At 38.3% G+C, this 23,846-nt stretch overlaps 1 long non-coding RNA gene across 1 annotated transcript in view; it reads right to left on the bottom strand.

The window, feature by feature from the left end:
* Positions 1–6,518: 6,518 nt before the first annotated feature.
* Positions 6,519–23,846, bottom strand: part of LOC135964830 (uncharacterized) — a 44,859-nt gene continuing 27,531 nt past the window's right edge. The window contains exon 2 of the long non-coding RNA XR_010577515.2: positions 6,519–9,885. This is a non-coding gene — a long non-coding RNA (uncharacterized lncRNA). The remainder of the gene's footprint in view (positions 9,886–23,846) is intronic.

Genomic DNA, 23,846 nt, shown 5'->3' with positions numbered 1-23,846 from the left:
ACAAAAAATTATAAGGCATATAAAATGGCAAGGAAAAATATATTCTGAAGGAGATAAGGTGATCATCAAAAGTAGACTCAGATATGACACTCATGTTGGAACTATTTGACAGAAAATTTATAATAACCGTGATTAATACCTTAAAAGCCCCAATGGAAAAGTTAGATTGCATGTAAGATCAGATGAGTAGTTTCAGCAGAGAGACAAACTAGGAAGTCTTAAATAGAAATGCTAGAAATGAAAAACATGGTAACACAGATGAAGAATGTTTTTCATGGAATCATTCGTAGATTTGACTTAGCCACAGAAAGAATCAGTGAATTGAAGAGAGGCCAGTAGACTGCACAAAGTAAAACATAACATGCAAAGAGTGGAGGCGGGTGGCGGCAGGGTGAAGGAAGAAAAGAAAAACAGAACACAGTCTTCAGGAGCTGTGGGAGAACATTGAGTGGTTTAACATAGCCATAGTTGAATTTCTTTCAGGAGAACAGGAATGGGTGGTAGAAATATTTGAAGAAATAAAAGCTGAAATTTTCTAAAATGATTGAGAGATATAAGCGAATTAGTCCAAAAAAATGAGAGAACACCAAGCAGAATCAATACCATGTAAACCACACCTAGAAATTTTATATTTAGACTGCTGAAATATTAAGAGATGATTTTGAAGGTAGCCAGAGGAAAGATACATTACCTATGAAGGAACAAGATGCTAATTACAGCGACTTACCAGAAACCATGTGATCAAGAAGACAAGTGAGGAGCACCTTTAGAATGATGAAAGAAAATCGAAAACAAAAACAAAATCTGTCAAGCTAGGATTCTATGCCCAGTAAAAATATTCTCTAAAAGCGGAGTAGAAGCAATACTTTCTCAGACACAGAAAAATGGAGAGAATTCATTCTTGGCAGCCCCACTTTACATAGCATTTTAAGGGAGTTTTTTTTTTTTTTTTTTTTTTTCAGGCATAAGTACTATAATCTTTATCAGAAGAAATAAAGGGTGTAGAAAACTAAATAAAGGTAAAATGCAATTTATATTTTCTTAGAATTTAATAGCTCTAAAAGATACTGTTAAATCAAAAATACCAAAAACATTATGTATGCTTAGAGTATATTGGAAAACCCTATGGCAACCACTAAGAATTTTAAAAGGTACAAATAATAATTTAATATAAGAGGCAAAATGAAATCATTAAAATTGATCAACTAACCCAAAAGAAAGCAGAAAAGAGAAACAAAGAAAAATATTATTGAGATGTTCCACTCCTAGGTATTTATCAAAGCAAAATGAAAACATGTTTATTGAAATATTTGTATGTAAAGGTTCATAGACGTTTTATTTGTAATTATAAAAACCGGGAAACAACCTGAATATCCACCACAGATTACTGGATAAGCAAATTGTGGAATATTTTTTCAGCAGTCAAGAGGAAGCCATAATTGATATATAACAATTTAAATGGATCTCAAAATAATCATAATGAGTGAAAAAGTTGGTCAGAAAGGGATATGTTTTTATTTGCATAAAATTCTAGATGAGGCAAACTAATCTGTAGTGACAAAAAAGTAAATTGATGGTTGCCTAGAAATAGGGGCTGGATGGGTAGGGTTTGGGAGATGGCAATGTGACAGGAGGAAGCTTTGGGGGTGTTGGATGAGTTTATCTTGATGTGATGGTTTCATGAGTGTGTGTATATATAAACATCAAACTGTAGTCATTAAATAGGTGCAATTTGTTGTATGTGAATCGTACCTTAATAAAGCTGTTGGGAAAATATTTTTAAAGCAGACATTTATTATATAGCACCTCCTTGTTTGAAACAAGTGTATTTTTCATTTCCTTACAACTTTACTGTGCTTCCATAAATGTGTTCTCCTATTAACACTTTTTGGATTCAGGATCAGAATATCATGGCTACCTTCTCTTATACAAAAGTTGTGGCCCCAGAATATTAATAGATTTGTGTTACATCATATTCTACTTAGTAGTATCACAAAGTCCAACATTCTGACCCTTAATTTCCATCTTGTTTTCTTCCCACTAAGTCATTATATGGTGAACAGCTCACCAAATCCTTTTCCTTTTCTTCTGTGCATACTTTATTTTCCATCCTCCCTTGCAGTTAGATGTGGCCATGTGACTGAGTTCTAGCTAATGGCATATAAACTGAAGTGATAGGTACCACTTTCAGACCTGGCCCATAAACACCTGTTGTACCCTTCTTGTCTTTCCTCATTGTCTGGCTGAGTGAGGACTCCTCTAAGACCTTATAAAATGGCAGAGCCACAATGTAAAAATGTCTTTATATATTGAAATGTGAAAAGCTGCCTGTTTAGCTACACAACTAAACTGTTGTGTAGTCATGATTTAATTTTATTGGAACAAGACATGAAATTTGGTGAATAGTTTGCGACAGCATTATATTACCATAACTAATATCATTGTTAATTTTTACGGCATTAATGGTGGTGATAAAGGTGACCCTTAAGATGGCAATGTCTTTTCCAAAGTGTCTTTTTTGAGCTCTTTTTATACATGTTACTCTGGTGCCAGACTCACAATAGATACTTAATAAATGCTTTTTAAGTTTATTGACTTGTTTTTTTCCTTTCCTTTTTGGAATACAGCAACAAAAAAGAGACTATCCTATTATTTCTTTCAATTAGCATTTCATTCTGATAAAATTAAAAGTAAATTTTAGAAGTTTTGTCAATACAATTGTCTTACAGTAGCTTTCTCTATTATCTGCAAGAATAAAAATATAACATTGGGATTGAGGGAAATAATTACTATTGAAATAGAGCGTATATAAGGATTTGTAGTTACTTGCAGAAAACTTATTCACACTTTTGATCAAAATTCCATTATACAATTCCGAATTATGTTTTCAAAAACAAATTACAAAACAAAATATTCTTCTTCACTGCAAAATCATCTTGTAAAAGGATTATTTTCATGAATAGTGATATTTCATTTCAATTTGTGGGTGTTATTTCTAAAGAAACTATTAACTGGCTCTACTCTGCAGGATTTACTGAAACAAACCTGACTGCATGAATATAGAAGAAATGTAGTTGTTTGGTTTTACCGTCCAACTAACTGGTAATTGTCAAAAAGTCCATCCCATGGCATTCTATTTTTGTGACATCACCTCCACCAGACACTTGCTCCACCTCGCATGTGGTATAACCACAGCTTCTAAATTCAACACACACCTCAGAGGAGGAAAAAAGGAGGCTTTTATCAAATTGCAAGAAATAGCCTTTCTAGAGAAATTACTTCAATCATAGAAGAATTGCTATTGCTTTAAGGAATGAAAAAGGAATGTATGTGGATAGTTGGGTCTGGAGTTTAGAGAGGGAGGTGTGAAATGGCCGCTCAAAGATGGAGATAAAGCCCCTCTTTGGCAGCAAATTGTTGAATGGAGTCCTTGCTTGACAAGTTACAGATGGGCTCTGAAAAAAATGCAAGCTAATTCAGTTCAGAGGGTAGTATTACCTGAAGCTATGCACTTTACACACTGAGATCACAGATGTTCAATGAACATCAAGATATTCTTGATGAAGCTCTGTCCTTATGACTTTATTTGCTTATTTATTAGATATAACTATTCACTCGAGAAGTAGACACATGTTTGGTAACTAGTAAACTCATTTCATAAATACTTAAAATAAAATCTTTATTCAAAGAGTGGAGAGCTTAATAGCTCAAATAGATTGGGAATACCCCAAAGAGAGGTTGAAGAGAAAGCCTTAAGGCAGTTCATAGGTCACAGACCTTCAGAGGAGTGAGGAGTCACTCAAAAATCCTCCTCTATACCTTATTCAAAATATATCAATGGACTTAATGTGAATAAGTCAACTCCATTCCTTTTCCCTGGAAGATCATAAATAGAAAATCAAAGAACTAAAATCAGAGGGCTAAAAAGGACTTACAGAAGTCACAGAGTTCACCAGTTTGCCTCCCAGCATAGGATGGCGTCTAAGTCTAACAAGACAGGTGATGAATATTCTTAAAGGCAGCCGATGGTTCACCCTGTTCAAATGGATGTCCAACTACTGTTTATTAGAAGAAAGAGCCTTTAAAAAACTAATACTAATGGCAAAACCCTTCTAACTTAAACATGTGTGAAATATCAGAAGCCACCAATATTCTCATAGAGTTTTAGATTTCTTGGACTCCTCACCAACCCTAGGCAGTGTCATTTAGAATTATAAGTTTTGAATCACTTATCTGTGGACTAATGGGACAGATACTTTTTTAAAAACACTTTTGGCCTTTACTTTTCTCCCCATTCACAAGCAGTTGGAACTAGGTTTAACAATGTTTTCCTGTGTCCTTTTCCGCTCTGCTATAGTTTGGGTATTTATCCCCTCCAAATATCATGTTGACATTTAATCCCCAGTGTCATGGTGTTAGGAAGTGGGGCCTAGTGGGAGGTGTTTGGGTTGTGGAGGGTGATGCCTCATGAACGGCCTGGTGGTATTCTGGCGGCAGTGAGTGAGTTCTCACTCTCATGAGAATCAGTTGGTTCTTGAGGACATAAATTAGTTTCCCCAAGAGTGGGTTGTTATAATGCCAGGACACCTCCGGGGTTGGGCCCCTGCTTGCATGTGATCACTTTTCCTTTGACTTTCTCTCTCATGTTCTGATGCAGCACAAAAACCGTCATTAAAAGACAGAAGCCAGTGCCATGCTCCTTGTACAATCATCAGAACTATCAGCTAAAGAAACCTCCTTTCTTTATAAATTACCCAGACTCCACTGTTCCTTTATAGCAACACAAAATGGACTAAGACATTTTCCCTCTGTCTTATTCCCGGGGTCATGATTTGCAACTAGAAAAATCTGGTGTAATAGAGAGAACTCTGGACAAGAGTCAGGAGTCTCAGATTCTAGTGTTACTTGCGTGATGTACTTTGAGGCCTTGGACAATTCATTTGGCTTCTCTGAGAGTCACTTTAATTCTATCAAATGCTATTTATTGAATACCTATTATGTGCCAGTCCCTTTACAAGCATGCTGTTATTTAATCCCACAACCCTTTCAGATATTCAGTAACTTGTCCAATTTCACCAGGTGGGCCCATGGCACTGTGGGATATGAATACTTGCTTTACTTCTCAGGGTATCCCCCAACCCTACTGTTAGTCTGGGAATGAAAGGTACTATGTTAGGGGCATCTGGGAAGACAAATTTTTGCCTTTGACTAATGCCATTTCTAGCATGAATCAAAATCATCAAAAACAAGGAAACAACTTTTTTCCCTGTCTAAACCCCCAGATACAGAAGACTATGGTCTACTGAGAAACAGATTTCGGTGTTTGGGGACACTAACCTACTGTCAGTGATATAAAGGGAGTTGTAGAAAAATGTTAACTGCTTTCTGGCTTTGCTATGTTTGAATTCTGACACCTTAGCCGTCTTATTGATAGCAAATAGGCATAATCTGTTCCAGGATTATTGTCAGCAGTGGACAATAGTTGAGGTGAGTGGTCCTCAGTTGTTTACACCCCTCCTCACCGCTGCAATATTTGGCACTGTTTGGAGACATTTTGATTGTCACATCTGTGGACTGGGTGCTCTATTAACATCTGGTGGGCAGAAATCAGAGATGCTATTAAACATCTTACAATGTGCAAAACAGCCCCTACAACAAAGAATTATCTGGTCCAAAAATGTCAATAATGCTGAGAGAAGAAACTCTGGCTTAGTTTAAAAACATCTCTTTAATGCCACCTTTGTGCCAGACAGTCTGCTAGTTGTTGGGGATGTGAAATGAATAGGACATGATCTGTGTTCCTGGGAGATGTCTGTCTATAGGAGGAGCGAGTCAGCAGTTTCAAGGTAGTGTGGTAGATGCTCTGCGGAGGCTCATGTAGCAAATCACTGATGGGCCAGTGAACCCTTATTGGAGAGTCAGGGAAAATATCTTGGAAGTGATTTGGCCAAGTGGAAGGAGATGGAGGTAGGTGAAGAGTGATGGTGCTTCAGGCAGAGGAAATACCATAACCAGTCTCAAAGCTGTTAAATAGCATAGTCAATTAGTCATTACAGAAGACTAGAGAGGGGAGCATAGAGAACCAGAAGATAAACCTGGAGGTATAGGTATAGGCCAGGATACAGGGGCACTTATTATGGGGAGGATTTTGGATGTTGTCACTGGCATGTTATCAGATCTTAACCTTTCTGATGGTCCTTTTGTTTTTTACACGTGAGTAATTCAAGAATGAGCTTGCAGGAGATGAACAAAAGCTTCAGGTAGGGGCTGCTATGAACAGAACTGGGAGCAGAGTGGTAGACCACTGAAAAGGGAACCAAAGAGGGAAATAAAGGCCCTTTGACAACCCCGTCCAGCTGTGTTTTCTCTCAGTGATGCATTCTGATGAGCCATCCTTCTGCCCAGAAGAGTGATCATTTCTAAGGTTTCAACAGCTATGTCTGTAGTTTAGATTTTGATGCCCAGACCCACTTTAATTCAGGTCAAAGGTTGACCTGAAATTAGGACAGGAGACAAGATTATTAGACAACCGGAAGATTAGCTGGCAGAGTTTTAGGGTCATACAAAGCGATGTCTGACACTTTAGCCGTCAAACCATTCAAGAGACTACTTATTTTTCTACTTATTTGGTCTGAAATAACTAATTATACAGTGTGATAAAGGAGATTTATACATTTTTTTCTCCCAACAGTATTGTGCTGAAGGCACAATTTCCATTTGTGACTATAGCCCATCCCAATCCAGTACAATTTATTATTATTGCATTACTTCCTTCATATGCTGACAAGGGTCACATAGCGCTGATACATTTATTGTCTGAACTAGCTTTTCCTCAGTGCTAACTTGGGCTACAAAGTTCCAACATTATTTAATCTTGTCACTAGTTGCAAAGTCATTCTCCCTTAGTGGTGGTGTTTTGGGGCAGCTTTACTTCATAAAAGAGAATAAGAATAAAAAATTGAAAATGGGTATTTGGGAGTTCATGTAGCAAAGAAGCGGAAGGCCACGTGAACTCTTTCATAGACATAACAGCAGCAGTAATGTTGAGAGGTCTGTGGTCAGTACATCAGTTGGTGTTCATTTGGTATTCATGTTCATCCTCATGTACAGAGGCTCTTCCCAGGCTAAGCAGGGATGTGCATAGTGAAAAGGAATTGTACAATGTCAAGCTTGTCTACATCTTCCCCAATGATTCTATATCCATTTGTATTTTCCCAAATATAACAGTGCTGTGCCAGTCTGGATTCAAAGCTGGTAAAGAAAATAAGATTGCCTTCTGGTCTGAAAATATAAATTAATAACATATTTTTAAAGAAAGAAAGAAACAGAGGAAGGAACAAAGTCTCCAGCCTTCATCTCAGCTTCTCAGAATTCTGAGAAGCTCCAGTTCTGGGCCTGCATTTCTGCTTTCCCATCCATCCTAAGCTGCTGTTCTCATTGCCGTCTTCTGCCGTATGTTGAGAGAGCATTTTTCTTCCTCTTGGAATTTCCCTAAGTATCTAAATTATGACTGAATAGGAACAAACTTTCAGGATAGTGGACCGAGCCTATGTAGCTAATATTTGTTGTCAATTGGGCTTATTTCCTAATTTCAGTCTCTTTGGGTTAGAGAGGTATAGGAGATTCCTCCACACATATAAATCCCTTTCTGCGAGTATCTTCCAAACTTTTCTGGGTCTCCAGAAATAATGAGCACATATAATGGTGTGTCTGAAAAAGAGAAAGGACTGGTTTACCACGAAAGGTGCTCTAGCTCAAGTGTTATTTAGAGAAAGTCCTACTTCACTTTTTACTGTGTAAACACTGAGTCAAATGAATTTATTTCTGGGGTTAACATTTATTGCCTGAAATCTATCATATGCAAAATAATTCCATTTGAGACCATATTTTAGATTTCCTGTTAGCAGTTTAAACAAATAATTCCAGATTATTTTTCTAGCACTATATTTTAAGAAACAAATTTTCTTTATCATCTTTCAATGGATATATTGTGTTAGACAATACTTGATTTGTAAGACAGGGGTAAGTTACTTCCTATATCATTGTACTTTTCTTCTTTGGATATAGGATCAAAGTAAAATCCCTTAATTTTTAAGACTGATTAGTGCCATTAGAATTTATTCAGTTAGCTTCCAGGTTACTATTTTTGTTAATATGAATTTTCACAAACCTAGTGGTCTGTAAACAACTAATTATACAGTGTGACAAAGGAGAATTATACATTTCTCACCCAAAAGTGTTGTGCTGAAGTCACAATTTTCATTTTATTTTTCACAGTGTAAAAATTAAAGGCAGATTTTAGGACAAATAATTGTCTCAACTTCATGTAGCTCTCTTCTATGTTCCTGGCTCTCATTCCATGTGGGAGATGATGGGGTTTCAGTAGGACAGTTCTTTTGTTTAATTTGATATCCTGGCGTTCTAATGTTTTCATCATGACATCTAGTTGTCCCAGATCTCTTTATGCTGTTTTCTGGGAGTGACAGAGTCAAAAAAACATGCCTCTTTAAGCTGTCATTCTGCTTAACTCCTCCTCTGCAATTACATTTGCATGCATAATACATCATAACAAATGAGACGTTACAAAGACACACGATAGAAATTATGTGAGCTTGTGGCAAGAGATAAAACTGATGTGATAGCAGAGAAGGAGATTGCAGGGTGAAGGAAGGAGGAGAAGGAAAACTAATGAATGAAAACCAGTACAGAAAATGGCAACTGAAATATATCTTCTCATCTTTTTAAGGCCAGTGATCAATTGCAGAAAAGTAAATGAAAAGGGAAAATGCAAAAACAGTTTTGTTCCTATGTCAGTCAGCTAAGAGATTAAAATTAAACAGTGTATTTGATTCTAGAGGGAAAGATATTCATTGGGTTTTTGGCAGTAAAAGTGACTGTGACTGAGGAAAAACCCTTTATTTCACATGTTAATTTAAAAAACTAAAATGATATTGGGGTTGTAATTCAGGCTTATTGGAAGTGTTTTCTATTAGACTGGAAACAATCTTCTTGACTGAATGGACCTAGACTGAGATTACAGCTATAGCTATAAACACCACAGCCACTGTTTTGCTCCTACTTTATAATGACTGGATTAAAGTGTTTTTCTTATGTGATGGTATGTCTTCTGGCCTCCTGACACGCAAAATTGGCCAATTTAGAAGCACTGGTCATTGAAAGGCCGTTGTCCCTGAAGTGCTATTAGTTCATGTCACACCTTGGCCAATAACTGAGGCAATGACCAGCTCCGTCTCTAAAAGGTTTGAATAGCCACTTTCAAGATGGCAAGGATCAGCCAATATCCACTGATGATTTTAAATGTTTTACTTGGTCTGACAAAAGCAGGAGAAACAGGAATTGGACTCATAGTCCTCTCCGTTTTTTTGTCTCTTTTTTTTCGAGGGGGGTCTCTTTCCATTTTTCTTACTCATTTAGTATCTATTTTCTACAAATCCATAAGGGAAATAATAAATTTTCAGTAACGTGGAAGTTGGATTAAGTTCAGGAGGAGCCCAAAATATTAGAGTGGTTACAATCCATGCTATAAATCTTTTCTTTCTGTCCTGCTCTCTTAGGGTTTTATTTCTTTCACTTCCTCTCAGTCCTATTACTTCTCTCATCTCAGTCCAGGCGTCCCACTCTGCAAGGAGGAATGTAACAGATTGCTTCAGTGAAGCATTTGCCATTCTCCAGGTTTTTCCTCATCATTCTCTTGCAGCCTTTTTTCCAGTGCTCCTGACAATGTGGAAGAGCTCCCCAGCCAATCATTTTCTGGCATTCCTTTGGTGCCATGGCGGGATCCGAGGAAGCCCATCAGCCTCTGCTAGGCTGATAACCATCATTGCTTCTAATGTGTGCTTCGGAATTTCTCATCACAGCACGCATCTGTTGGGGAGATAAAAGGAGAGATTTACAAATATATAACCAGCAGATGTATGAAGGCTGTTGAGGCAAAGTAGAGTAAGAAAGAAGCATATCCACATTTTCTTGGGGTAAGAGAAGATAAATAGGCTGGCTTTTGTATGATTGGGTCATTACTAACACCTGGAGGCTGTCTCAGTCCTTGGAGAAAAACCATCGAGAATATTTGGTAACGAACACATTTGGTTCACAGAGGGGGTTATTCTGAGCCAGATTGGAAAACATTTTAAAATGGAATATTGCCTGCATAAAAGAGGCAGATATTTCAGCTTTGCTACATAACAGGAGTTCTCTAGTGGATCCTTCTACATAATGGAGCCGTATGGTAGGTCTATGGAATATCACACTCTCATGTCAGAAAAGCATACATATCCTTAGCCAAACGCTTGCATGTGCATTAGAGCATACACAGTATTATTTAATCACTTTCTCCTAGGCCCTTGTGTATTAGTACCACAGTCCCAATTGCACAAGGAACCTCACTTAAAGCCAGTGGGGTTTCTGAACACTAACGGAGAGTTTTAATAACTGTAGTCTCCTAAATATTGTTGGAGCCTGTCTTCTGTTACTCTTTAGTATTCTCTTTTTTACCCCTCAAATTTCCTACATGAAAAACATGGGAAATTTTGGAAACTGTTAGAACAAACATCAAAATAATTTTATATGTAATTGAGGCTTTCTGCTGACCTTAACGGATGTAAAACTGATAGACATTATTGTCTCTCCTGATAAAGCATATTTTATTGGTGGATTTATTTAGCGGGTATGTTAGAAGCTATAATTTTGAAGGAAGGGAGAAAGGATAGATCATAAGGCAGGGGGGAAGAAAACAAATACCAAGAAATTAATTACCTAGCCTTTGCTTGACACCAAGAAATGCATTGTGTAGTGATTTCTCACCAAGGGCTCAGACTTCTAAAAAAACTATGTACATAACCAAGAGAAGCTCTGTGGGTCACACTAAGTCATCAGGATATTGGGAGGTTGCATTAGGATGACACTGTCCGACAGAGAGGAATTGCCTGGCCTGGTAAGAGATTAAAAATTTAATACTGTAGGATATTATATCATTCCAGGCCTCTCTATTCCTCTCCACTTTCCCTTTCATGTGGCCTCATTGTTTTCTCCATTTTCTTTCTCCATGGTGAAAATCTGCTTCGTTTTAAAAATTTTTAAGGAATTTCACCCTTTTTCTTTTGTAAATTGATTATCTCTCTGTGATGGATTTCTTAAAACTGAAGTTTTCCAGACTGGGCACAGTGGCTCATGCCTGTAATCCCAGCACTTTGGGAGGCCAAGGCAGGTGGGTCACGAGGTCAGGAGTTCGAGACCAGCCTGACCAACATGGTGAAACCCCGTCTCTACTAAAAATACAAAAATTAGCCGGGCATGGTGGTGTGTGCCTGTAATCCCAGCTACTCGGGAGGCTGAGGCAGGAGAATCTCTTGAACCTGGGAGGAGGAGGTTGCAGTGGGCCAAGATCACGCCACTGCACTCCAGCCTGGGTGACAGAACGAGACTCCACCTCAAAACAAAAAAACACAAAACAAAACAAAAGAAACAAACAAAACAAACTGAAGCTTTCCTATCTATATTCTGGCATTAAAAGAAAAAAACTAACCTGGGTGATGAATACTCTGTCTACACAAAAGCAAAATGGCAGTGATTTTTGGAAAGGATTAAATGAATAAAGGCGTGAAAATAAAAGTGTACAGAATAGTGTAAATACCAGCCTCAGACATGCTGGCTTCCTTGATTTAACATTACCTAAGTTATTTTAGGACACAGTTACCTGTCTTTAATGATTACAAATCTTCTTTCATCTCCAGAGTGAGATAAAAAAGAAATGATATCTGTTTTTCTTCGTTGTCTAACCGGTATAAACATAATCTATATGATAAACATGTGGCGAGCAACTGGCACATAAATAATTCAGGAATGCTGAACAGGGGGTACACTACAAAATGCCATTCCCCACATCCCACCTGACCCTCGCCCCTCCCCATCTGCACTATCCAAAGCCAGCCTGACATACACTGAGTAGGCACGTTCAACGTGGAATTTAAGAAACTCCTCAAATTCTGTTATAACTCAAGAGCAAAACAAAACCAAATAAAACAGAAAACTTGTTATTTCATTTGTAAAGTACTGTATTCCCTATTTAAGAGACAAATTTACCCCCTCTTTTAGGGAAACGATTTTGAAATTCAGATAAAGTTGAATTTGGAGAGGATTTCTCTCTCCTGACTTACTTCATACTTCAGAGACTTTCTATGAGTCATCTTGTTTCAAGGTATTATTAAAAAAATACACTTGGTATTATACCAATTTAGTGTTCTAGAGGAAACATTTGCCCTTGAGATTCTTCTAATATGCTGCATTTGGATTCAATGAAAGAGTGTATGTTCATAACTTTTGCTATCTTATGGGATTTTGTTTGTGGTCTGTCTTATGGCAATTTGGGGATGAGAAGGGAAATGAGAATCGATATTGTATTATCAATTTCTGTTAATCATCATCGGCCTCAGTCCTTCCCCCTGTCATATCCTCATCCATACAATCTTCTCCTTTTATGGCATTTGTATATGATCACACTTTGCTTCACAGCCCAAATGTAATCATGTGAAGGAAAAGAAAAAAAATGCAATTACAGAACAACTATTGGTTTTGTGGCCAAACTTGTCTTCAGTTCTTGATGCAGAAAACACAAATTGTAGCAATTCTACTTTTGCCATGCATTTGATAGCTAATCACATTACTATTTTATGTGGTAGATATGCCTACTTTACCTGACAGAAATGACTTTTTAATTCTTAATTTGGATACATATTTTAAACAATGAAAAGAAAATATTGAAAAGACTTAGAAGCTTATAATATGGTAATATCTTATATGCACGCAGGCTTCCCTCTGTGTTGGTATTGGTGAGCAGATACTAACAATAACACTCAGAGAAGTTTATTATCCAATTTTGTGTGCATTCAATAGGATTATGAGGTTTTGATCATACAAATGCAAAAGAGATTTGGCAGTAACAGGAAGTAACATAGTTCTAGAAGCACAATTTCTATTTTATTAATCTGAGAGAGAACTACTTTTTCCAAATTGCTACACAGCTTGAAGGATCTGCTCAGCTCTCTTTTTATTCCTTGCACCACTAACCTCAGAATGTTGGTGGTTTACATAAATTCACAATCCTATGAAATCTGGGGGGGCTGGAAATCTTTGGATGCTATCCATACGACTAAGTTGGAGCCAATAAAATTTTTAGCTTTCTTTGTGGGTGGTCTCTGTTAGCCTTGGTTAGTGACCTGTGTAAGTTAGAAGCGATGAGGAAGACTCCAGAGATTTATTTAAGGTAAATAATTTTAATATCTCACAAATTTACTGAGACTGTCTCTAATATGCCTTTGAAATCCATGCTGAAATCCTCCTTCTATATGAGAAGCTCTTAAAATGAGATGGCTCAGTTCCTTCAGCAACTATCTTCCTTGAAAGGACCCATTCAATTTTTAATCCTACATGACTTGAGTGCAGTGGGTGGCCAGGTTCCAGAGCTATGGCCATTACAAAAAGGTGAAGGTCTGGAACTCCTCCACAGAGTTCACTAGCCCAGAGCCCGCACTGCCTCTTTCAGACTATGCCACCTTTATACAAAATACCCTGAGGATTACAGCATCTGGATGAGCCTCTGATTATCACCTGCTGCATTCCAGTCACTGTACCTCCTTATTGAGGCAGTTGGCATCACCTCATGGCCCTCCTCTCCAGCATGACTCCTATCTGTGTCCAGGTTGTATCTCACTCAATTCTGAGTTGACAGAAAATATTGCCAATCATAGTGTTCTTTTTTATTTTTATTCTTTTTGAGATGGAGTTTCACTGTGTTGCCCAGGTGGGAGTGCAGGGTGCAATCTTGGCTCACAACCACCTCCACCTTCCAGGTTCAAGTGATTCACCTGCCTCAGTCTCCCCAGTAGCTAGGATTACAAGCACACGTCACCACGTTCATCTAATTTTTGTATTGTTTTTTAGTAGAGATGGGGGTTTCACCATGTTGGCCAGGCTGGTCTCAAATTCCTAGCCTCAAGTAATCTGCCTGCCTCGGCCTCCCAGAGTGCTGGGATTACAGGCATGGGCCACTGCACTCGGCCTGTAGTGTTCTTGTTCAATAACTATTTTATTGGGCTGATATCAGCAGGAGACTTCCACGAATTTAACTGAATCTCAAGTTTCAAGCCTTGATAATTGGGTTAGTCATGGTACCACAGGTAGAAATAGAGACTCTGTTGGGGTAGAAGGCTCTAGTAGAGCCTATGAGAAATTGTCAGCTGAGTTCCTGGATGTGAGGTAAATGTAAACATCCCACTTGAAAGGTCCCTTAGAAATTAAAAATGTAAAACTGGAAATTTCTGAAAAGTTGTGCACTTCGGATAGTGATCTGGAAGTTGCCTGATTAGTTGTCACTTCACAACAGCAGTAAAGGAAAAAAATCCCATATTTCATGCTCAGTCGTAGGTTCTTTCATACATTTTCTCCCGTTTAATCCTCTTAACAACCGAAAGGGAGGATATTATTCTTCCCATTTGACAGATTAGGAAACTAAAGCTTAAGGAATCTATGGATATAACTCAAGATACCTCAGTGGAAAGTTGTAGAAGAAACAGAGTTGAAGGTACGTAATAAGACAGGTTTAGTATAAGCAGTCATTCAACAAATACTTGGTGGTTAATTGATTTAACGGTGTTACAAAAACACAGGGAAAAGAGATTTCGAGGTGGTTTTTGATGCCAAATGCCATGTGTTGTAGGGAGGAAAAAGACGAAATAGACTGAGAGGAAATAGTTTGGTATTCACAGATCACTCATTGGTGATCCTGGAAAATGCAAGGCTCAGTAGGGTGAAGAGGATGGAAGTTAATCACATGACACAGGAAAACCACAGCTTGGAGAAATATGGCAGTGAGTGGATGGAGAGCTTGAAGGGGCAAGATATTTACATAAGAATTTGCCTTAAATTTGTTTTGTATTTTGTATTAGTTGATACAGGCTGGAAATTCCCACTGGGTGGAATCCCACTGGGTACCATAAGAATGTGACCCTTTCAAGTAGTCACTGCAGGAGGGTGACATAAGGCAGTCTGCATCGTGCAACCTCTCAGCATGCCAGTGGCTTTGGATTGGCAAGGCAGCAGAAGAGAGATTGCGGGGAACTCAGACACACTCCTAACCATGTCAGACCAGAGTGTCTCTGAAGCTCACAGCCCATTGGCTGAGAGTCAATGGCCCTAATCTTCCTTCAAAGGGAGGCTGGAAAATGCAGGTGCATCTGGGCAATATTTGGCGAGCACTACTCTCTCTGCTGCATAAGTGAACTAAGTCATTTTGCTTGCTGAGATCTTGAATCTATATCATATGCATTGGACTTTACAACTGGTCTTAGACTGTTGTAAACCAGAGGATCATGGAGGGACTGACAATTCTCATGCAGAAGCTTCTCTGAATTAGGTTGTTCTTGCCCTCCTTGCAGTGATGCCTTTGACTTCGTAACACGTTAAGCCAAGGCATGGTCATTTTTGGAAAATTTTTACACAGAGAATGTAAAGTAACATTTGGCAGCTTCATAGATGCGTTTGGAGATGGAGTCTCACTCTGTTGGCATGGGATGACCAGCTTGCTGGCCTGGGTAGAGATAAGCTAAATGTAGCATTCCACCAGGGAGAAGAAAAATTGAATAAGAAAAGGATCAGCAAGACTGGCTCCTTCTGGAGACTCTGGGATTGAAGCCTTACACTTTACCTCCCTTTGTTACCATTTATAGGTTTGCCAAGACTGCATCCATTGTGCATCAAGGTTGGCCTTCATTCAGCCAGCCTGAGGGGCAGAGCATGGGATAGGTCGGGGAGGGGCCAGCTGTGCCCCTCTAACTTCCACTCTGCCAGCTGGTAGCAACCTGTACTGTTTTTCCAGTCTGGAGATTCCAGATCCAGATTTTTCTAGCATACGATACGTGTAATGGTTACTATCCCTAACTCTCCCCAGGTCTCAGAACACCATCAACCATCCTGAACAAAGCCCTGGAAGCTGCAATAAAAAGGTTTTCAAACCTCAGAAAGGAAAGCCCGAGGGAGTACCACACAGTCAAGGCAAATTAGCATCACCCAGTGGAAAAGAAAGGCTCTCCCTTCCATAAAAGGATATTCACCAGCGTGCCTCTTGAGGCATCACAGATTTCCCGAGGCCCTGTGGACTAACGAGTTAGGCCCCATTTTAAGACAAATGATCTGATATAATATGGTGATCCATGGGCATCATTCAGCAGAGAAAACAACGATAAGCTCTCAGAAAACAAAACACAAACTCCTCTAGGCAAAAAAGAGGAAAATGGGAATGAAGGCCATATATCAATAACCTTATTGCTCATGGAAGATAGTACTTTTCTGTTTCTCTCCCCCTCCTTTCGACTCCTCCGTTCTCTTTCTGAGTCTCCCGTCTTCCCTCCCTTTCAATCTCTCTCCCTCCTTTGGTGTTGGAGTCCTTTCTTCCAATGATTCTCATGTAGAAGCCCAGCATGTAAAGTGAGATTGTATTTTCTCTGGCATCCTAGCAGGGGGCAGGGTGGTCTGGAAGGGAAGCAATGTGATATCTCTGGGCTAGGGCCCTCCCTGCCCTCCTCCTTGCACCAAATGAAGCAGCTTTGCAGGAGTCTTGGACTCCAGAGAGCTAGGTGTGACAATCACTGATCCAGGGCCAAAGAGGCTAGTATTAAAGGGCTGCAATCATACATTCATAATTTTGTACTCAGATAAAAAGAAATCCTGAGTTTATAGCTACAATTCTGGATTTCCTTCTGCCCATCAATTCCAAATCCCTGATGTCTAGGTTTCTGTGTGATCTTACTTCTCCCTGCATTTCTAATATCACCCAGCTTCATTCTGCTCCTCATTTTCTATGTGTCAGGGTCTCATCCATGCTACTTTCTCTGCTTGCAGTCTCTCTCTTTGTGCTTATCTGGGTAACTCCTACCTGTTCTTTAGGTCTCTTATTAGTGCCATTTATAGAGAACTTCACCAAAATTTGAAATATAGTTTAGGCCTTGTTTTACATTCTCCAAACATATTCTTCCTATATAATACTTCGTAATGATTTCAATTATATAATTATTAGAGTGATGATATGCTTAATATCCAGCTCCTCTTATCAGACTCTAAACTCTATTTGGAAAGTTTATATATGTCTTAAGGATCACTTTGTAACAAGCAACTAACCAATGAATAAAAAATGACGGGAGTTCAGTAAAGATTTGTTACATGAATAAATGTCAAAACCAGAAGCCTTCCCACTAATTTCTCCTTAAGATCAAATAAAAAGGTTGCATTTCTAACATCCTAGTATATGTTTCCAGTTTAAATCTCATGGACATTGGACTGATGATCCAACAATCAGATGTTTTCTTGGCATAAATAATGGCCTCATGTATTTGGGATTTATTTATTTATTTTATTTATTTATTGTTTTGGAGATAGGGTCTTGCTGTGTCACCCAGGCTGATGGAGTGCAGTGGCATGGTCATAACTCACTGTAACCTCAAACTCCTGGACTCAAACAATCCTCCTACCTTAACCTCTCAAGTAGCTGGGACTATAGGCATGTGCCACAATGCCAAGCTATTTTTTTTTCTTCATTTCTTTATAGAGACGGGGTCTCACTATGTTGCCCAGGCTGGTCTTGCACTCCTGGCCTCAAGTGATTTTCCTGCCTCAGCCCTTCAAAGAGCTGAAATTACAGGTGTAAGCTACAGCACCCAGCCCATGGTCTTGTGTGGTTGGATGATGCTTTTCATTAAAATCCTTTCACTTGCATGGTAGCATTTAATCTTCACATGGGCCATGAGAGGAATCTAATTCAGTTATCATTATCTTGTGCATGAGAAAGCAATAAATCAGCAGGGAAGTTGTATGTTGGTTTAGCTTCTAAAGCTAAAGCTTCTAGTTCTGTCAGTCTGGTGATAGAGCTAGAATAGGATGCACAATCCTAGCCTCGTGGTAGTCATTATTTTTTTGATTATGTACATAGGAGTATCCAAACTTAGAATCTACTCTGTGAGCAGTCCAGGAGGATCAAATCTGTACTATATCTCCATTGAAGTCAGTTCCATTGTCTTATGTCTTCACTTTAGGTTCTGGCTTATCTAACTGAGTGAATGGAAACTCCTCAAGAGGGTTTCTGGATACACAGTCAGGTTGTCAATTAATATACATCTTTATTTTTACAGAAGTATGTTATCCTCTCATCACACATCTAAATATGACTATTCAAAACTGGATTTTTGCTAAAACAAGGGGCAGTAACAATCAGGACATCCTGTTAAAACAGACACATACCAAATGCTAGGACAGAAATAAGAACGCAATGCCTTCTATGAATCTACTCTGGTGAATGTAATTTCAGTAACCAAAAGGGTTACAAAGTGAAAAATATTAAAGGGAAGCTTTGTTAAAGGAAGTAGTAATGGGATATGGTAGCATGTTATTTTCAGTTTAGGGGCATGAACCCAGACATAATTACTAGTAACCAAAAATCTATTGCATTTGGAATTTTAGAAGCTCTGACAGAATAATTTAGGATGGAATGCCTCTGTTTAGTGGATCATTGTGCACTGACATTTTTATTTTTAAACGATTTTTTCATGTGCATATGTCTTCTTCTTTTTTTGAGACGGTGTCTCACTCACTCTGTCACCCAGGCTGGAGGGCAGTGGCAAACTCTCGGCTCACTGCAACAACCTCCACCTCCAGGGTCCAAGCAATTCTCCTGCCTCAGCCTCTCTAGTAGCTAGGATTACAGCTACGTGCCACCAAGACCAGCTAATTTTTGTATTTTCAGTAGAGGTGGCTTTCACCATTTTGGCCAGGCTGGTCTCGAACTCCCAACCTCAAGTGATCTACCTGCCTCAGACTCCAAAAGTGCTGGGATTACAGGCATGAGCCTCCATGCCCGGTCTCGTGTGTATATATTTTCTTTTGACTCCTTTTACTTCTCATGACTCCCTCTTCTTAAGATGTTTCATGCTAAAGATAATCTGTTTGCAGTCCATTGAAACTTCACTTAAGACTATTTGCCTCTGAAAATACTTTCATAATTAAAGCAAATCCTTTTTGGATCCCACCCAAGAGAACTTAATTTCTGAGACAGCAATTACTTCTTATTCCACTGCAGTCTTATTTCAAGGAGGTCCCCAAGTCTTGGGACTCTGAAGACAGCATCATAAAAAACTGCCACTGAATTCTCATAATGTTCTAGAAAGACTGTGTGGCACAAGATAGAGCTCATTTTGGTTCTGTGGTATCCCTGGGCCATCCCACAAAAGATTTACTGTTATGTGGGCAAAGGGTGTGTTCTGTCAAAGGAGAGGTCAGAAAGAGAACTGGGAGAAAATTAAGGCAAGACCAAGACGAGAGCTCTTGGCGTTGACTTTGTCACACCATCCACAATGCACACTTTCTGTTTTAGTTGGAGGGCATTGAGCAGTCTGTACGATATTAATGGCTCTGGGCCAAGTAAAGAGGGAAATGAGTCAAAATTATATGAGGCAATACATTGGAGAAGTCATGTGTGTATTTCCAGGCCCAGCTGATTCTGAAAAATCACCACTGAAATTGGTGGTTTTACTGGTAGTGTTCTAAAATAGACCAAGAGTGATAGGGCCACAGAGCCTCACCTTTATTGATCCCTAGAAATAGGGCATCTGGATTAAGCTTAAGGCATACTAGTGGAATTTGGGGAAGTTTTTAACACCTTAAATGCCACTCCCTCTGCTGCACCTGTTCATTGGTGAAATAGAGGACTTCATTTAGGAAAACAAGCACCTTCCACGAGCACTCAATTTGCTTGTTTGAAAAAGTAATTGGAGAAAAACAAAGAGATTCTTGTTCAGTCTGAAATTCAGAAGAAACTCTTGCCAACTTTATGAATAATGACAGCTCCCCCTTTCCATGTCGAAATTGCTGGCCCTGTCGCTGATATCCATAAATTAAGCAGCTGGGTTGTTGGTTTTTTTTTTTTGTTTTTCCTTGTTGCAATTAAGCACGCAGTGCTCACAATGCACAATAGGTCCCTTAGAAGTGCGTCTTATCTTTCTACTCCTGTTTAAAAAAAAAAAAAATTGAAAACTGGATGCAGGATCTTAAACAAAGAGTCAGTTACAGTACATCTGTACAGAGCTGGAGAGTTGACTCCCAAGAGGATTTACATTGGGGAAATCCCCAAAGCAATAGAAGAGACAAGCACAAACATGTCCACAGTCCAAATAGTGAGGCAGAATCTGCTCCCAGGCCAACATATTGTTTCAAAGGACTGGAAGATTTTTGTTTAGTAAAACATAATTCACATAGCGGTGTTCACAGTATAACAGTTTGCTGATAATGATTATTTCATAAAGGGCAAACGTGTAAAGTTATTTTCTAACATAATATGAGAATTTAAAATGCCCACATTCTTGCTATTGTGGTGGCATGATTCGAAGATAATGTCAAGCAGTAGAAAGTTGACTTCCCCCTCCACTGAACTCTCAAAATAGACCTTTAACCGAAGCTGTGAGACTCTGGTTCCTTTCTGATAATGACAGACCTTAATCACTGTAGTATTTTAAAAAATTTTAGGGTAGCAAGCACCATCAATATCTTTGTTCAGGTCTAACTACTTATTTAGAAGAGAAGTTTTCTGCAGTCGGAGCCATTCACCCTGGGAGTTGTGGCACTCTTGGGTTCACCTTCACCTCAGCATGACAGAGCAGGCAGCAACCCGGAGCATTCACTGGAGGATGGAACTTGGCTGTGTGTATAAGCAACACCTGTGTTTATCTGTGATTCGAGGTGCCAGATATCCCTTTGTCAAAAATAGCAACGCTTCCACCAATATGCTAGTCATTTCTGATGATGGCTTATAGTATTGTTTTGTTTTCCAAAGAATCCTTTTTTCTCCAGCTTTCTACATTTATTTTGATTTGAATAGAATTATGAATGTTTAGAATCAGTAATTCTAGGGCTGAATTTCTAAACCTAAGTGAAAGAAATAACAATTTAAAAATGATAATCCTCTTAATGTGTTACAGAGAAAGATTCCTTTCTTCTTTATCCTTATTTTTTCTTTCTTTCTTCCCCCCCACCCCCGGCCCCGAAGCAATCATGCCCATGCTTTTGGGGACATAACAGCTCTCACCCATCTCGAGAAGCAGACGCATTGAAATGTGTCACTATTGTGATTTCAGTTCATGGTTTACTTTGGACCTTGAGCTCATTAGGGAAATATTTGACATCTCAACTCCAATTATTTAGTAGTCACCAAGCTGCAAAGGCCACACATAACTGCCTGCAACTGGTTATAATTGGAGAGCATCTGAAGAACGATAGCAGAGAATTGCATTTCTCTTAATCTCCAAAGACAACAATACCTCAGGTCATGGTTCCTTTCCAACGTATACTGAAAAGCTGGAAAACAATAGAAGTCCTTTCAGATTAGAAGTAACCAGAGCATTTCTGCAGATTGGAAATATTATAAAGTCATCCCAGGAAAGTCTTATAGACCTACATGTGTTTCTCTCTCTCTCGCTTGCTCTAACTTTGTGTATAAAAGCATTCTTAGTTTTTTTTCTGGAAAGATTCATTTAGTGAATAGCTACCCGGTTCTTCCTCCCCTTTGTTCTTCTCCCTCTTCCTTGTCCATAACCTGGTCTTAATTCCAAGTCAGCCTGCCAAGGCATTTCATTGCCAAAGGCAAATATTTGTTTCGAAAGAGCTCTGTTTGTGAAAAGAAACCACTTCCACACGTATAGTATTTCCTTAAAAACGATTTTGCTGTTCTAGTGTTTTGTCGTTGAATCTTCCTGGAGGCTTTATTTTACAAATACTTTCTTTGCTTTCATGGAGGAATCTTCATGGTTTCTATGGATTTTGGGAAGAGGGTAGCGTTTATTTAAAGACAATTAACTTTCATTTTAAATATCAATTCCTAAACAAATTGAAAAGCTATTCACAACTAATTTTTTTTTGTACTTCTTTCTCTCTCTATATTTTTTTCTTCCAATATAGATGCATTTCCTTTTCTTTTAACACTATAACTTAAGAATGTCCTTTTTTATTTTTGAAAGGAGAGTGTAAGACACTCATATACCTCTCACTCTACTTCTACAGTTACCCCCATTTGCCCACTGTTGTTTCATCTCCTCGTTGTTAAACCTTGAGAATATTACAATGTAATAGCTATAACACCATTTACATAACTCATCTTCTATTGCTGGATATTAGATTATTTCTAATTTTGCAATATTAGGACAAAGACTGTGATAAACCAATTTCATTACATGCTTTGCCCCCTCACATTTATGTCTATTTCCTTGAGGCCAAAGCCTCTTTTTTATACTCTTGACATGTATCGCTAAATTACTTTCCAAAAGCCTTGTGCCAGTTTATACTGCCAATCACTATTTTATTTTATGTAATTAAAAAGTTATAGGTTAAAGACTATTTCTCTTTGGCTTATTTGGTATTTCTTTTATTAATAAAAACTCTGAACAGCTTTCCTTTGTTTCCATTGTAGTTGAACTTCTTTGTTTTGGTGGTGAGTTTTTTGCTCATCTACTTATTGCATCCTCAGTATTTTTCAAGTTCTTTATATGACATCTCTGGTTAATAAGGATATTAACCATTTGAGAGTGGTAGTTTTTAAAGGATCAAACTATACAAAATGCTTACTTTTTTAGTGAAGAATTAATATTAAGACATTTTCAATCTGTAAAGAATTGAATTGTCATGGTTTCATCAGACCTGCGAAGACCCAGTAGGTGATTTCATGGCCTCAGTCATGTTCTTAGAGGAAATATTGTTTAAGATCACTGAGAGATCCTGTATTTATTGACATTGGAAAGTAGATGTATGAGAAAATTAATTGGTTGGTTAACAATCAATCAATCTATTGAGATACATTTATGAAGGAGTTAAGATAAAAATGCCTGTGAGAAAACTTAGTTTTAATTATTTTACTCCATACATATAATTTTAAAGAGATATTGCCATTAATGAACAAACTTAGAGAAAACTGTATTGAGAAATTTAACCCACCAAACATGGAATTGTTATTAAAATGCATTTTAAATAATGCATTTTCCAAATAACTACTCTTTATTTTTTTCATATTCTTTTTAAACATAGGGTGGACCAGGAGGAGTTTTCAGAGGAGTCTGTGATAGGAGCTTTGTAACTCCAGGACATGTTGAGGTATGAGCTATGCCATTATGCCTGGCACCAGTCCTGGATCTGTCCTTGATATTTAGGTGATTGTCTGCCCACAAATATGCAATTATTGTTTATAATTGAAAAATATATCTTTAGCTGCGACTTCTGCCTCATTTTGCCTTTCACTCTAAGAAAGAAGAACAACAACAGATAGATCTTGAAGGAAGCAGAGGTGACAGAAAATGTGCTCTGAAATTGTACGTGTGGTTGGCACCATGAGGGGTAGCTCTGTAAGTCTGAAAAGGCTAGTGTTATTGTGGGGAGGCGTGGCTCTGCTGAGGACAAGCTATTGCATATGCTGTGGAATGTGAAAATCTGTCTGACAATGCTGTGTGCATTAACGCATTCAATGACTATTTCCATCAGCTTTGAGAAGAACCTTGCAGAATAAATTCAAATGTGTTTTTTAAAAGTACCAAGACTATAAACACTATTAGCCTTTCCCTTCTCCATCCTGAAATATCAAACATACCTGTTCTTCTTCTGCGTGATCTGGTTCTTCAAGATTTGCTAGATGATTATAGTTAATTGGTTAAACAGAATTGTAGAATGATATTAATGGCTTATAATTATTTAATGTGATATACCCCCCTCTTCACATGATAACATATCAGTTTTAACAAGAGTCTTTCATG

Source organism: Macaca fascicularis, chromosome 1 (assembly GCF_037993035.2).
Source record: "Macaca fascicularis isolate 582-1 chromosome 1, T2T-MFA8v1.1".
Classification (NCBI taxonomy): domain Eukaryota; kingdom Metazoa; phylum Chordata; class Mammalia; order Primates; family Cercopithecidae; genus Macaca; species Macaca fascicularis.
Note: the sequence above shows the minus strand (reverse complement) of the source record. Positions and strands in the feature narration are given on the sequence as shown.